This window comes from Sus scrofa, chromosome 8 (assembly GCF_000003025.6).
Source record: "Sus scrofa isolate TJ Tabasco breed Duroc chromosome 8, Sscrofa11.1, whole genome shotgun sequence".
In the NCBI taxonomy this organism is placed as follows: Eukaryota; Metazoa; Chordata; class Mammalia; order Artiodactyla; family Suidae; genus Sus; species Sus scrofa.
Genome location: NC_010450.4, coordinates 77,774,072 through 77,789,894, shown reverse-complemented (window position 1 = coordinate 77,789,894; position 15,823 = coordinate 77,774,072). Strand labels below are relative to the sequence as shown.

The following is a 15,823-nucleotide window of genomic DNA, read 5'->3' as shown; positions in this document are numbered from 1 at the left end:
GGTTGGTGTTTCTAGAACTGACTTGGCACAGCAGTCCAGTCCTAGTTCAGTCTTCTAGAGGCACTCAAGTTCATCCTGCTCACACCTGCCACCAAGGCCTATGTCATCTGGAGACTGTCTACAAGATATGCTAGTTAGTTCTTTCTAACAGCAGAAATCAACTGAAATGAATGTGTGGATGGACAGATGGATGGTAGGTAGGTGGACAGACAGGCAGACAGATGGGTAGGTAGATTTTTTCTTAACAACCTTACTTGCAAAAAAGAAAATACATTATTTAGTAATTCCCCCTGCCTGTATGTCCCCCTGCCTTGGTAGCAAATATCATTCTTGTTTTCCTGCTGGAGTGGCAGAGACAGGAAGGCACCAAACTACGGAAAGTGGTGTGATAACATTACACATTTTGCTTCCAGACAAACACTGTAAAACTGTGGCCACAATTTTCCTAGGAGAGATGTATAGCTGTTTTAGTCTAAGTAGAACCCAGTCAGGTGAAATTGAGGATACTTCATGGAATTTCAAAAAAAGAAGAAAGAAGAAGATGGAGACAAAAGAGGAAAGAAACATAAGTGCTCATGTGGGGTTAGAATGTAAGACATGTTTCCAAGCTCTCCTCCTAATCCTACCTGGTTCCCATAAGCCACGACCCTGATAGCAAGGGTCTAGAAAGTTCCCCTCATGGTCGCCACCCGCATCTTTACCAGAAAGTTAGCTGGGCTACTGGATGATTTTAGCAGCCTGGGAAAACTGTGTGATGATAACCAACACACAGATACAAATCAGAAAGGTTCTTTTCTACTTCATTGATTTGCTTTTGTGAGTGGCCTCAAAAAGGAGTACATTTCTTTTCTTTTCTTTTTTTTTTTTAAGGAGTTCATTTCTTGAGGTCCTCAGATTTCTAGTTGTTTCTAGTTCACTTTAAAGTGTCTCCTCTCAAATCAGGAACACTACGAGACCATCTGTCACTGACCAAACCTGGAGATACAAGGACAAACAACAACAACTTGGAGTTCCCATCGTGGCTCAGTGGTTAACAAATCCACTAATATTCATGAGGATGCAGGTTCGACCCCTGGCCTCACTCAATGGGTTAAGGATCCGGTGTTGCCATGAGCTGTGGTGTAGGTTGCAGACAAGGCTCAGATCCTGTGTTGTTGTGGTTGTGGTGTGGGCCGGCAGCTATAGTTCCAATTCAGCCCCTAGCCTGGAAACTTCCACATGTCACCGGTTCAGCCCTAAAATAAAAACAACATCAAAGACGTAACAACCACCTTCAGGTGGGGAGCCAGACTTACACACATAATTAAGAACTGTAAAACAGGGTGATGTGTGCTCTAGACAGAAGTATGCCAAAATAATTAGGGAGCAGTCTTTAATTAGTCAGTTTGTTTTTGTCCTGTGATATCATAATCAAATAGTAACTTGAGGTCCCATTTTTAGATTTTAACATAAAGATTATACTTGTATTCCTGTTTAACGTTTCCTTAAAATATTTGTTTTCAAACCAGGACTCTGTGTAAGAACAGTGACTTTCTCTTGTTGAAGTAATTCAGCCTTGATCATTTTATTTTATCAAAAGATGCTCACTATACTAATATTGAATTGCTGTCACTCATTTTGCCACAGTGATTTTACATGTATGTTTTGGGGAAGAGTCTTTTCAAGTAAATTTTTTGATTTTGTGAACAGTTTTAGACTCATGGAAAAGTTGTGAGGATCAGCAGAGAGTTTCCATATACCCCACGCCCACTTTCCCCTATTGTCCACATCTTACATTGATATGCTACCTTTGTCACCATTGTTTATGTTTTTTTAAACACTCTTGATTATGCAGACTCTGTTTTTCCATGTTTGTTTATAAGACATTATAGGAGGTTCTAGAAAAGATCCCCTACAGGAATCAGTGTAACATTGTCAAAACCCAAATATTTTTTTCTCAAGCTGAAGTCATGTCTAAAATGAGGAGTGAGGTCAAGGCCCAAACATGGGGCTTGTGACTTTGCCTAGCACCACTGGAAAGGAAATCTGGAGCACGGCTTTACAAAGAAGGCAAGTACTAGGAAAAGGAGGACAGAAAGACGGCTAACCTTAACAGAGTTTAAGGTAAATCAAGGAGGGGCAAATTTCTGCAGATTTATTTTTTAGGGTTTCATTCCCTAGATTTAGCATAAACCAGCTCAATGCCCGGCAAAGTGCTTATCACACACAATTATTTGTTGGATATAAGTGAATCCCAGTTTCAAGTGTATCGCTGTACAGAAGCCCCAATACATCTGTTTGATATCAAATTTGAATTCATCATTGTTTCACAGAGATGTTATTTAAGTCAAGGATCCTTTCAGGATCAGGCCTGTCCTAAAAGCAAGTTGTGGTTTTGCCTCAGGCTTAAGCAGAACATATCTGTGGGAGGTATGAAGGCTGTATTCTCAGCAATTAATATTTTAAAATAATAAAGGTAGTACTTTATTTAAACACTGAGATCAAGTCTCTATGCAAGTAGAGGGCCAAACAGAGGAGGGGAGAGGTGACTGACTCTTGTAACAGAGCATCTGTTTGCATTAAGGCTGTCAGGGAATTCCTGGAGACACAGGGCATGTGGGGCTCAGGACCAAGGATGCTCTGAGAATTGTCAGGCAGAGAGGGAACTGGGAGAGGAGTTCAAGAGGTCTGAGGTCCAGAGGTATAGCTGTGCCACTGCATATCCGCATCATATCATATAACACATCTATCATATAACACAATTCAATTGGATGATCTCTCTAAAAATGTTTAAATGTGAAACTTAAAAAAACTCCAAGATCTCAAGATAATGTCAAAAAAAGAATGTATATAAATGTATAACTGGGTCACTTTGCTGTACAGCAGAAATTGGTAGAACATTGTAAATCAACTACAATAAAAAATTTAAAAAATAAATTCCACTTAATAAGAATCAATTACTTAATCCAAATGGAGTGAAGGTAGTTTACCTGATAACTAATCACTCTAATAGTGGTAACAGCCAACATTATTGAGCACTGTTCTAATGTCTTACACCTTTTAACTCACTTAATGCACACATCCACTCTTAGAGGAAGGTACTTTTATCTCAATTTTACAGATGAGAAAAGAGTTTATATAATTTAAATGCCCACCAAGGTCTCACAGCTTATAAATGATGAAGTCAGGATTAGACAGTCTGGTTCCAAAGCCTGAGTTCTCAGCTACTGCACTTATAAAAAGTCCTGCTACAGCCAAATGGTGAGAGGAAAACACTAAAGATAAAAAACAAAAAACAAAACCAAAACTCCCATTTATATAAGTAAGAATTGTGAATTAATAACGAACAAACTGTGAGAACTTGTCTTCTTTCACTGCCTCATAAAAAGTCCAGCTATAGCCAAATGGTGAGAGGGAAACACTAAAGACAAAAAAACAAAACCAAACAAAAACTCCCACTTACATAAATGAGAATTGTGAATTAATAACCAAGGAAGTGTGAGAACTTGTCTTCTTTCACCGCATTTCCATGGCTGGAAGATTTAAATCAGAGGCAATAGTGGAGGCAGGGGAGGTGTCCTGAAGAGTGTTAGAAAATGATATAAGACTCATCACTTCTGGGGTTTATTCATAATAGATAACATGTTAAGAAGTATATGCAAATAAATGTTTGAAAATTTATGGGTCTGGCTATATTTTGGGTTTTAGGAGATCCCATATTAAAGAGGGTTTTTTTTGGTTGTTGTTGTTGTTCTTTTTTGTTTTTGCCTTTTGTTGGTGGAAAAAGGTAAAACAATAAAGCTTTCTATTACTCACCAGGGCACAGATCTGGTGGCAGTGTTCATAAGACAAACAATATATTTCCCTCTTCACACAATATATTACATGGCAGGGATTTGGTTTGTACCTAACTTTAAAGTATAGCTCTGTTCTTTCAATATACTCATGATACCCTAACCTGTGTGGAAATAAATCCTAGAATCAAGGCTATACAGTCTGGGATAGTTCTAAAGCCAATGTAAGTGTGTAATCTACATTTCCAAGTTATACTATTGTTGTTATTCCTTCTAATGCTAATATTATCTTGTGAGGTTAAAAGCAACTGAAACCCTTTCAACTTGAATTAAATAAAAGGGATTTTAATTATGAGCATACAGAGGTATCTCAGGAAGTAGAACTGAACTTCATGCAGCACTGGAAACAAGGAAGCTTTTTTACATAAATTCTCCTCTTCTGAGAACACACCATCCCTGCTTCTCGCTTCAGATCTCCTGCTATAGCATTAGAGTACCTGGTCAGTGCTCATTATATATGCCCCAACCAACCCCAAATCTATATAATTTTCCAAAAAATTCTGAACAGTGCATTACAGCTTATAAGGACTTTTTATACTTGGAGCTCCTCTCTGGAATCTGTAACCAAAGAGAAACTACTGGGCAGGAGCCGGTGATACAGTTGAAGTCCTGTCTGTCGTTCCTCCTTGGTGTTCCTGGGCTGCCTGCACAAGGCAGTGCACCAGGGACAATTTTATCTCTAGGAAGCAGGTCTACAATAGATGGGATGTTTGTACTTATCACAGAATGTTACTCTGAAGCATTCAGACAATCAATACTTTCCTTCTATTATTTTCTTAATTACCGAAGGGCACCGATTCTCAATCCTCCTTTCCAAAAGGAAAGAGAGCCACACACAAGTCCTTCCTTGTTATGCCTGCCTTATTTTTGCTGCATTTAGAAGTGTTGTACAAGGGTGGGCAGGCTCCTTTTGCGTTTCCTGAGAGCTGTTCTGCAACTGAAATGAGATGGAAAGTGACAAAATCTTGTCACCGGGCAGAAATGAATGCTCTGATTTGGTGTCTAGAGGGACCCCTCATCAAAAAGGAAGTCCCCAACACTGAAATTATGTTTTGGGGACCAGGTCTGCTTTCTGATTTCTAGAATGATTTCGTGTCAGTATAGAGGTTCCTTAAAAACAAAAAATAGAGCTACTGGATGATCCAGCAACCTCACTCCTGGGCATACACCTGGAAAAGATGAAAACTAACTTGAAAAGACACATATAGAGTTACCATTGTGGCTCAGCAGTAACAAATCTGACTAGTAACCATGAGGACACAGGTGCGATCCCTGGCCCCTCTCAATAGGTTAGGGCTCCAGCGTTGCTGTGAGCTGTGGTGTGGGTCGCAGATGGGGCTCAGATCTGGCGTTGATGTGGCTGTAGTGTAGGCTGGAAGCTACAGCTCCCATTTAACCCCTAGCCTGGAAACTTCCATATGCCATGAGTGCAGGCCTAAAAAGAATCCTCACCCTCAAAAAGAGACACATACACCCCAATGTTCATAGCAGCATTATTTACAATGGCCAAGATATGAAAGCAACCCAAGTGCCCACCAACAGATGATTGGCTTAAGAAGATGTGATACACACACACAAACACACACACAATGGAACACTACTCACCCTTAAAAAGAATGAAATATTGCCACTTGCAGCAACAGGGATGAACCTAGAGAATATCATACTAAATGAAGTCAGATAGAGAAAGACAAATATGATATCAATTGTATGTGGAATCTAGAAAATAACACAAATGAATCTCTATACAAAACAGGAATAGACTCACAGAGATAAAAAACAAACTTATGGCTACCAAGGAGGAAAGGGAGGAGGGGAGAGACAAACTGGGAATATGAGCTTAATGGATATAAAGTACTATACATAAAATAGACATGCAACAAGGATGTGCTGTATAGCACAGAGAATATATATATCTGAGTCACTTTGCTGTACACCTGAAATGCAATATTGTGAATCAATTATACTTCAATTAAAAAAGAGACAAAGAAAAGGGTTTTATGGATCAAACCAGACTGAATTTTGATCAACAGCAGTTTACTATTAATGAGACAGAAGATGACTGGGCTACTCGATGACTGTTTAGCAATTCTGTCCACACTAAGATTCTTCCAGGAACTAGGACATTTTTATGGTTTATTGTCCTCTTCCATACGTTTGAAGAATGGGATACGTGCTCTGCCAGTAAGGGAAAGTATTTAAATGCAAAATTAAAGTCCAGCTGTACAAGGATATTAGTTAATTGGGGTAAAATCATAACCTAATGGCAGATTGAGATGCATAAAAACATCCACAAAGGCCACTCAATCAAAGGCTATTTAATATAGATTTTGTATAACTGTGTAAATAACTGCTTCTAAATTATACTGCAGAAAAGTAAAGAACGAGTATAAAATGTAACCCAAGGGAAAGACAGAAAAGAGACTAGGATGAAAACAATTTTAGGGCCAGAATTTCCATGTGCTCCCGCGACTGCTGAGAAGGGGGTGGTCACACATACTAACCTTGAGGAAAAGTGGCAAACACAGGACCAGCTGCTGGTAAAAAGTTACTGCCTTTTGATAGTTTAATTTGAAACAACTTCAGAGAAGCCCCCACACTAAGTACTATAGCAGTGGTAGGCCAGCTGATAAAACTTTTCAATTACCCAAATGATAAACCATATAAATGCTTCATTTTCATTCCCATCACATTAGGGGGAAATGCTAAAATCACATTTCTTAAAATTTCCATAAAAATACATATTCTCTGCAGACTGACATAAAATGTTAATAATCCTTTTACATCTCCCACTGCAAAAGGATTTTTTCCCCACAAAACCTGAATACATTTTAATTTTTCACCTTGTTTATAGCATTACAAATACTACAGCAAAAGTAATGCTTCTCTTATAACCTGGAAAACATAATGCCAGAAAGTAATTACACACAAGCTATAGTTTATAGAGGTACAGGAATCAAAACATATGGGCAGGGAAATGCTACAGAATTATAGTAGTTAAACTAAGCCCAGCAGAGCATCACATTTTGTTGGGCATATTTAGAAAGGAAAAAAGCAAAACCAAGTTAAATCTTTTGCTTTTAACTAATTTATTTAAACCATAATGTGATAATGGTAGCATGCCAAAATAAAATCCTCAACATCTTTATAAGACCAACAACAGGTACAATGCAGAAAACCAAGCCCCTTTCAAATTCTTGAGATAAAGCGGCTGCTATGAGTTTTAACGTCATCAATTATGAAATGTAAGTACACCAAACTGTGTGCTATAAATATAAATATTCCACATATTGAGTTTGAGTGCCTCCCTGTGTGGGTGACATTTCAGGCCACATTATGGGGAGGGAGAGGTTGAAACAGGCCCTACTGACCCTGCACTGGCACCAGACCACCATGAAGCTATCTGAAATTTGGGAAGAAAATGGATATACAGGGCATATAAAATTTCAACTTTTAAGTGTGAATGATAATAGGAGTTCAACAGAGACTTGAGAAAGAATTTATCTTGGAAGAAGCAATAGAGGTTTTCTCACACATGTATATACAAAGATATGAACATAAAAATGTTTATTGCGATACCATTTCTGCTAAATAAATAATAATATAACTACACTAGAGAATTCTATGTGGCAGTTTAAAAAAATAATGAAGTGGAAAGTGACACGATAAAACTTTCTAAAATACTAGTAAAAAAGACAAGCTGGCATAAATACATACATTATATATACATATATATGACTGTATATACATACATATATACTTCCATTCATATATCCCACTTATTCCAAATATTATTTGAATATATACTATGTGTGTGTGTGTGTGTGTGTGTGTGTGTGTGTGTACGTGCGCGCGTGGAAAACAGACTAGGATAGACATTGAACCCTCAGACTCCTTTAATAATAGTTGCCTATGGAATAAATAGAGATATCAAATATTTCTGTACTACTAAGAAATGTTTCCATGTGTTACTTATTTAACTCTTAGGCACCTAAATGAGATAAAAATCCACAGAGCAATAAGCAGTGCCTTGAGTAGAGGGGATTATAGAAGGAGACTATCAGTAGAGATGAAATAGGAACAGTGTCTGATCACGTCTTATTCTGAACATTCTTGATTATTTCCTCCTTTTTATTTTCTTCTTTCAGAAATAATCAAAGAAAATTTCAACTCAATTCACTCAAGTTTATGCTCACGTCCTGTAAAAAAACATCATTACCAGTGCCATAGAATTTAAGGAGGTTTTCTTAAAGGCTTTTAAAATTAATTATGAAGTTTTTCAGGATTCAAAAAAAGTGGGGATAAGCAAAGCCCAAAACTTAGCTTAAGAAATAAAACAGGATAGGGAGTTCCTGTTGTGACACAGCAGAAATCAATCCAACTAGTATCCATGAGGCTGTGGTTTGATCCCTGGCCTCACTCACTGGGTAGGAGATCCAGAGCTGCTGTGAGCTGTGGTGTAGGCTACAGCACCTATAAATACCTTTGAAACTTGCTCGCAGTGTACCATTTCCTGACCCATTCCTTTGATAATCAATATCCTAAATTCACTATTTATCACCTCCATATGCACCTTTTTATATTTTTATTTTAAAATTATACATACTCATATATATATGAGATTTGGGGAGGAAATGGATATGCAGGGCATATAAAATTGAGTATGTATAATTTTAAAATAAATTATATATATATATAATTAGTATATATATATATATATCCTTAAAAATACACAACAAAGAACATACTGTTTGTGTTTCACCTGTGATGAAGGGAGTCTGCAAACTTTTTCTATAAGTGGTCAGTGACTCTCAGGGCCATAGAGTTCCTGTTGTAACTAGTCAACTCTGTTCTTGCAATGTGAAGGCAACCATGGACAACATGCAGAAATATGGGCATGGCTAAATTCCTGTACAACTACTTATAGAAACAGGTGACTGGCCAGATTTGGCACATTTGCTGACTTTTGTTTTTTATATACGAACCCATACTGAACCCATCTTTCTTCTACAACTTGCTTTTCCAAATGTAATCCAAAATTACATTTTGGAGATTTATCTGTTATCACACACAGCTGTAGTTCTCTCAATCCAAATGGTGCCGCTCTCAACATTCCTGTACACAGGTCCTTTGGTACAGGGGAAAGCATTTCTCTAGGGTGTAAAATACTTGCTGGGTTGTATGGTATGGCCATTTCTAACTTTACCCCTCATTGTTCAATTACTCTCTAAATATGACCTACAAAATTATTCTATATGCATTGGTCATCATCCATCTTTGAGATTTATGTACCAACACAATGGAAGTGAAATGGTATCTCATTATTACATTGGTACACATATTCTTAGGAGAAGCAAGATAAAGAAACTTTTCAAACCAAAGCAATTCTGAGAAAGGAAAATGGAGCTGAAGGAATCAGGCCCCCTGGCTTCAGACAATACTACAAAGCTACAGACATCAAAACAGTATGGGTACTAGCACAAAAACAGAAATACAGATCAATGGAACAGGATAGAAAATCCCAGAAATAAACCCATCCACCTATGGTCAATTAATCTATATCAAAGGAGGCAAGACCATGCAATGGAGAAAAGAAATGTTCTTCAATAAGTGGTGCTGGGAAAACTGGACAGCTATACGTAAAAGAATAAAATTAGAACACTCTCTAACATCATTCATAAAGATAAACTCAAAGTGGATCAAAGACCTAAATATAAGATCAGATAGTATAAAACTCTTAGAAGAATCAGGCTGAACACTCTCTGACATAAACTACAGCAATATCTTTTCAGATTCACCTCCTAGGGTAAAGAATATAAAAACAAAAATAAACAAATGGGACCTAATTAAACTTAAAGGTTTTTGCTCAGCAAAGGAAACCATAAACAAAGTTAAAAGACAACCCACAGAATGGGAGAAAATCTTTGCAAATGAAGTGACTGATAAGGGATTACTCTCCAAAATATACTCTCTCTCTCCATATATATACAGATATGGGTGTGTGTGTATACATATCTGTGTGTGTGTGTGTGTGTGTGTGTCTGTGTGTATACATATATATAAATAATCAAATGGAACAATGGGCAGAAGATCTAAACAGACATTTTTGCAAAGAAGACATACATATGGCTAGCAGGCACAGGAAAAAAGGCTCAACATCACTGATTATTAGAAGAATGCAAATCAAAACTACAATGAGGTACTTCACACCAGTCAGAATGGCCGTCATTGCCAAGTCTACAAATAACAAATGCTGGAGAGGGTGTGGAGAAAAGGGAACCCTCCTACACTGTTGGTAGGAATGTAAATTGGTACAACCACTATGGAAAGGAGGCTCCTCAAAAAACTAAAAATAAAACTACCATATGATCCAGCAATCCCACTCCTGGGCATCTATCTGGAGAAAATCATAACTTGAAAAGATACATGCATCACAATGTTCATTGCAGCACTATTTATAATAGCCAAAACATGAAATTAACTAAATGTCCATCAACAGAGGAATGAATAAAGAAGATGCGGTACATATATACAATGGAATATTACTCAGTCAAAAAAAGAACGAAATAATGCCATTTGCAACAACATGGATGGACCTAGAGACTAAGTGCAATTAGTGAAAAACAAACATCATATGAGATAGTTGTATGTGGAATCTAAAAAAGGGATATACGGAGTTCCCATAGTGGCTCAGCAGTTAAGGAACCCAACTAGCATTCATGAGGACACAGGTTTAATCCCTGGCCTCGCTCAGTGGGTTAAGGATCCCAAGTTGCCATGAACTGTGGTGTAGGTTGAAGACGCGGCCCGGATCCCGCATTGCTATGGCTGTGGTATAGGCCAGTGGCTAGAGCTCCAATTTGACCCCCAGCCTGGTAACCCCCATATGCTGCAGGGTGTGGCCCTAAAAAGACCAAAAAAAAAGGATACAAATGAACTTACTTTCAGAACAGAAACAGACTCACAGGCATTGCAAACAAACTTATTGGTTATCAAAGGGAACAGGTGGGGGTAGGGGTAGGGATGGACTGGAGATTTGGGATTGGCATATGCACACTGTGATATAAGGATGACTGGCAAACAAGGCCACATTATATAGCACAGGGTCTCTACCCAATGTTTTGTGAAAATCTATATGGGAAAAGAATCTGAAAAAGAATGGATGTGTGTACATGTATAATTGAATCACTTTGTTGTATAGCAGAAATTATTACATTATAAATCAACTATATTTCAATAAAACTTTAAAAAATGAAAAAAATAAAAGAAAAAAAGAATCTTTTCAAATATTAGGCAGCTTCTTAGGTTTCATCTTTTCTGAGCTCCCTGACCCGCTTTCATTGAATTATTGTCTTTTTCTCTCTGAGGTGTATTTTTCATGTATGCTGGACATGGAATGTTGCTTATGTGCACTGCAGTCATAACATCCCCCTTTTTTTTTATTCCCAATGAGAGAGAACTTCTATTTTTTTTAATTGTTATTTCCCCAATACAATTTTTTTTCTACTGTACAGCATGGTGACCCAGTTACAAATACATGTACACCTTCTATTTTCTCACATTATCATGCTCCATCATAAGTGACTAGACACAGTTCCCAGTGCTATTTTAGGGCTGCACCCATGGCATATGGAGGTTCCCAGGCTAGGAGTCTAATCAGAGCTGTTGCTGCCAGCCTGTGCCACAGCCACAGCAATGCCAGATCCGAGGTGTGTCCAAGACCTACACCTCAGCTCACAGCAATGCCGGATCCTTAACCCACCGAGTGAGGCCAGGGATCGAACCCACAACACCATGGTTCCTAGTCGGATTCATTTCCACTGTGCCGCAACGGGAACTCCGACATCCCTTTTCAGGTGCTTTTGCTGTCTTCATGTACATAAATTTTAGGTTTTCACACAGTCAAATTTATCGGGCTTTTTCTTCATAGTTTTTACTTGTTGAGCCTTAAGAACTCGTTCCTTACTCCATATCATAAAGATATTCTCATGTATTTCTTGAAAATATTTGTTTTACTTTTTTATTTTTATGCCTTTAGATTTCACCTTACATGATGAGATAAGGCAAACTCCATCTAGATTTTTAAATATGGGTAATCTATTGTTCCTGTACCACCTGCTGACATGTGGCACTTTCCCCACTGATCTGTCCTGCCACCTCCATCACAGCATGTGACACAGAACTGCACGTATCCACCTGCGTCTTTGCTAGACTCTATTCTGTTCCGTTGACCTGTTTCTCTGCTGACAAAACACTGTATTAATTGTTTGCAAGAGTCCACCTCCCAGTCTTGATCTTCAATGTTACCTTGTTTATTTGGTTATTCTTATTCTTCCTTATAAATTTTAGGATCACTTTGCCTAATTTTTTTTAAATTTTGTGATTTTTATCAAAATTTAATTGAACTTTATGAATGGTATCAAAAGGGATTAGGACATATGGTTTTAAGACGGCTTCAGGAAGCCTAAGGTTCGAATGATAATTAATGTTCAAGCCACAGATTTAGGGTTTTCTATTTTGCTGCCTTTTTTTCCCCATGCTGTAAATTATTTCCTCGTAGTAGGTATAACATTTAAGACAAAGTAGCTGGTTTTTTGGGCTCCATAAGTCACCAGGATCTATTATTCAGAGCCAGTAGGTGGTAAAAAGAGCCCCTAATTTTCCATTGTTGGCACTGACTGCCATGAGGCTTAACTTTATTATCTTTAGCTCCTATTTCCCTCTCAATTACTTTCCCAAACTGCCATTCCATAGTACATTTTTCTAAATGTTATTAATAGCCGTGTCTGGGAAAGGAAGTTACTTCAAATTCAAAAAATCCTTTATAGTAAGTGTCTCACTTGGAGATTTTTTTTTTTTTTTTTTTTTTGGTCATTTTTTGGGCCGAACCCAAGGTACATGGAGGTTCCTGGGCTGGGGGTCCAATCAGAGCTATAGCCACTGGCCTACACCACAGCCACAGCAATGCCAGATCTGAGCCAAGTCTGCAAGCTACACCATAGCTCAAGGCAACACCAGATCCTTAACCTGCTGAGCGAGGCCAGGGATCGAACCTGCAACCTCATGGATGCTAGTCAGATTCGTTTATACTGAGCCATGACAAGAATTCCGTGACTTGGAGTTTTATGATGCACTTTAGTATATCAAAGAATATCAGTGAAGAAATATGTCTAATTTTAACTTACCACTTCACAAGCTTTTTGTGTGTATTAGTTATTTACTTCTTGCCTACTAATTTAATTTCCTTCCAAAATGTTCCATGGGACATCAATTTGGGAAATGATGTATTTAAACTTATAAGGAAAAGACAAGAAGAATTCAGATAATTTTGACTTCCTCATTGGTCAATCAGCAATAAGGAAAAAAATTTAAAAACACCAACATCAAAACAAACTAGTCAAAAAGCACTCAGCAAACCTCTTAAAGCTTAAGTGATGTTTTTTTTGCTTGGGATCTTAGCGTTGACCTATTTTTGATCAAACTCTTTTAACTTGACAAGAGGTACACTTATTTCAGCACCAAAATGAAAGAATAGGCAGCCATCCCAGATTTACTCACATCTCACTGTGAAAGCTATAGGAGTGTTTGGCCTTATAAAAACATAAGCAAAAGAAACGCATTTCTCTTATCAGTGCTCGGCCCTGAGCCCAGGTGCTTGCTGCCAAGTGGCCTGAGGAGAATCAAAAAACACACCAAATTAAGTGCCTTTTGTTTATACTTTCTTCTTTCTGCTCTGCTGACGCAGCAGGTATTAATCTGCTTGAGGCACTGCTGGACTGGCGGGGTGGCCCTGCTCAGCTAAGGATGGCAGGGGAAGAACATGTCACTGCCAATCTATGCTGAGTCCGGTAGCAGAGTCCTTGAGAACCCGAAAGTATAAATTAGAGGTTAAAGACTGAGGACCACAGGCATTGCCTTCACAACTATGAAGACCTGGATCCTGACTTCAGAGACTGAGACCTTAAGTCCAAAACACTGGGCACTCTACGCTTCATGAAGCTCGAGACTTCTTGTTTTCTGCTGTATCCTGAGCCCGGATTAGGGTCTCTCAACAAATATTTATTGGCTATCAAATGAGCAAAGGCTGGAGCTGTCTAGAATCATGATGTAGCCATGTGTGACTCTTTTCTGGTTTAGTCCCAGCACTAGCTTCCAGCTTTTCCTTGACAATGTTCCTTCACAGAGCAGCCCATTTCATCCCTGACCAGCAACATCTAGAAATCTTTCCTCATACTGTACAGAAATCCACCCCATGAACGTTCCACCTCAGATGCATACTCTACCCTCTGGAAGGTGGAGAACACACAGAACCATCTCCTCTGTGGCTATTTTTCTTTCTTTTCCTTTTTTTTTTTTTTTTTTTTTGTCATTTTTAGGGCTGCACCTGTGGCATATGGAGGTTCCCAGGCTAGGGGTCAAATCGGAGCTATAGCTGCCGGCCTACACCACAGCCACAGCAATGTGGGATCAGAACCTCATCTGCGACCTCATCACAGCTCACGGCAATGCCAGATCCCCAACCCACTGAACGAGGCCAGGGATTGAATCCATGTCCTCATGGATATTAGTCAGGCTCATTACCACTGAAACACAGTGGGAACTCACATGGCTACTTTTTATTTTGAAATTTTCAAGTCTACAGAAAAGCTGAAGGAAGAGTACGATTAACACCCACATATACTTTTCATCTATTCATTAATTATTAATATTTTCCCGTATTTGCTCTGTTTTCTCTCTTGCTGTTTTTTTCTTCATGAATTACTTGAGAGTATGCTGCAAACGTAAGCCTGCATCACCTCTAGTATCTGTACATATCTCCTAAAAATAAGAACATTCTCCCACTTAACAGCTTTCCTACTATACACTTAATGCATCAGCTAGAGCCACAATACTACCAGATTGTTTCACTAATGGGGATAGTGAATGGTCAATACTACCAGATTGTTTCACTAATGGTTGACCGGATATCTTCATTGAAAAGGTACATTTTCCCCTTTATAATTAAAAATTTAAGTATTATTTTAGGAGTTCCCGTCGTGGCTCAGTGGTTAACGAATCCGACTAGGAACCATGAGGTTGCGGGTGCGATCCCTGGCCTTGCTCAGTGGGTTAAGGATCCAGCGTTGCCGTGAGCTGTGGTGTAGGTTACAGACATGGCTCAGATCCCATGTTGCTGTGGCTCTCGCATAGGCCGGCGGCTACAGCTCCGATTAGGCCCCTAGCCTGGGGACCTCCATATGCCGTGGGAGCAGCCCTAGAAAACGTAAAAAGACAAAAAATATATATATATATTATTTTAAGGCAATGTGAATATCTGCTCCTTTAACAATTTTTTACCCAAGTTTTAGGAGCCACTGGTGATCCTTGCCAGAATCAACTATTACATTGAGAATTATAAAATAATGATTTTTCGATTCTTTGGTTTCTTCTATACTGATTTTCAAAACTCCAATGTGTTAGAATCCACTATCGTTTAAAAATCTTTTGCTATTTGAATTGTCCTGGATTTGGCCGGTGGGAGCCTCTTGAAGCTGCCTCCTAGGCCTTTTTGACATGACCCCTTCAGTTGAGCACTTCCTACCTTTCTGTCACTACAGGTCCAAGCTGACCCATACTTTCCCCTTCCCAAGACCTGGAATTAGCCACTCCTCCAAGAATCCCCAATTCCTCTTAAGTGGGGAATAGCATTCATGAGAAACAGCTTTGCTCGTCCCTTCTACAGCCCTCCAGGTGTTTGGAACCAGTTATTTCTGTCCCATACTCCTTATCAAACCAAGGCTAATTTCTGCCAATTCCTCACACAAGTCTTCCTGTGACTGAGCTTTGATTTCTTACTCCACTCTTCTCTTTCACATTCCCTGTCTCAACTCAGCTGCGTCTTCTATTCCAGTGGTTCCCAGCCTGGCCCTACATCAGAATCCCTGGGGGGCTTCTTTAACACACAGACTCCCAGGATCCACACACGCCACACTCTTTGAGGGAGAGTCTCT

At 38.8% G+C, this 15,823-nt stretch overlaps 1 protein-coding gene across 15 annotated transcripts in view; it reads right to left on the bottom strand.

Annotated features, from left to right (window-relative positions):
- Positions 1-15,823, bottom strand: part of SH3D19 (SH3 domain containing 19) — a 187,020-nt gene that overhangs the window by 86,518 nt on the left and 84,679 nt on the right. The window contains exon 3 of one of the 15 annotated variants that reach the window (XM_021100634.1): positions 6,677-6,728. The exons of the other annotated variants lie outside the window; for them this stretch is intronic. The gene's annotated coding sequence lies outside the window, so the exon portion shown is untranslated. The remainder of the gene's footprint in view (positions 1-6,676; positions 6,729-15,823) is intronic. 15 annotated transcript variants of the gene reach the window in all.